Raw genomic sequence first — 271 nt, forward strand, 5'->3', positions numbered from 1 at the left:
CCCAAGGAAATCAGCTGTAGGGTCACATGCAATGTGGGAACCAATAAGAATCTGTAGTAAGTGCGCGTCGTCCTCATTTTAAAGAAACAGTATTGAATATGTGTTTTTGTGTACAATGACGGCGGTTTGCTACAGCAGACGTTAAGTAGTTGACGAAAATAATAATAATAATAATAATAATAATAATAATAATAATATGCGGGAAGGATGTTTTACTGTCATGTGCAGCGAGAAGGCACTGACTTAATGTGTTGGATGTGCGCGTGTGTTG

This window comes from Polyodon spathula, chromosome 18 (genome assembly GCF_017654505.1).
Source record: "Polyodon spathula isolate WHYD16114869_AA chromosome 18, ASM1765450v1, whole genome shotgun sequence".
NCBI classification, from domain to species: Eukaryota; Metazoa; Chordata; class Actinopteri; order Acipenseriformes; family Polyodontidae; genus Polyodon; species Polyodon spathula.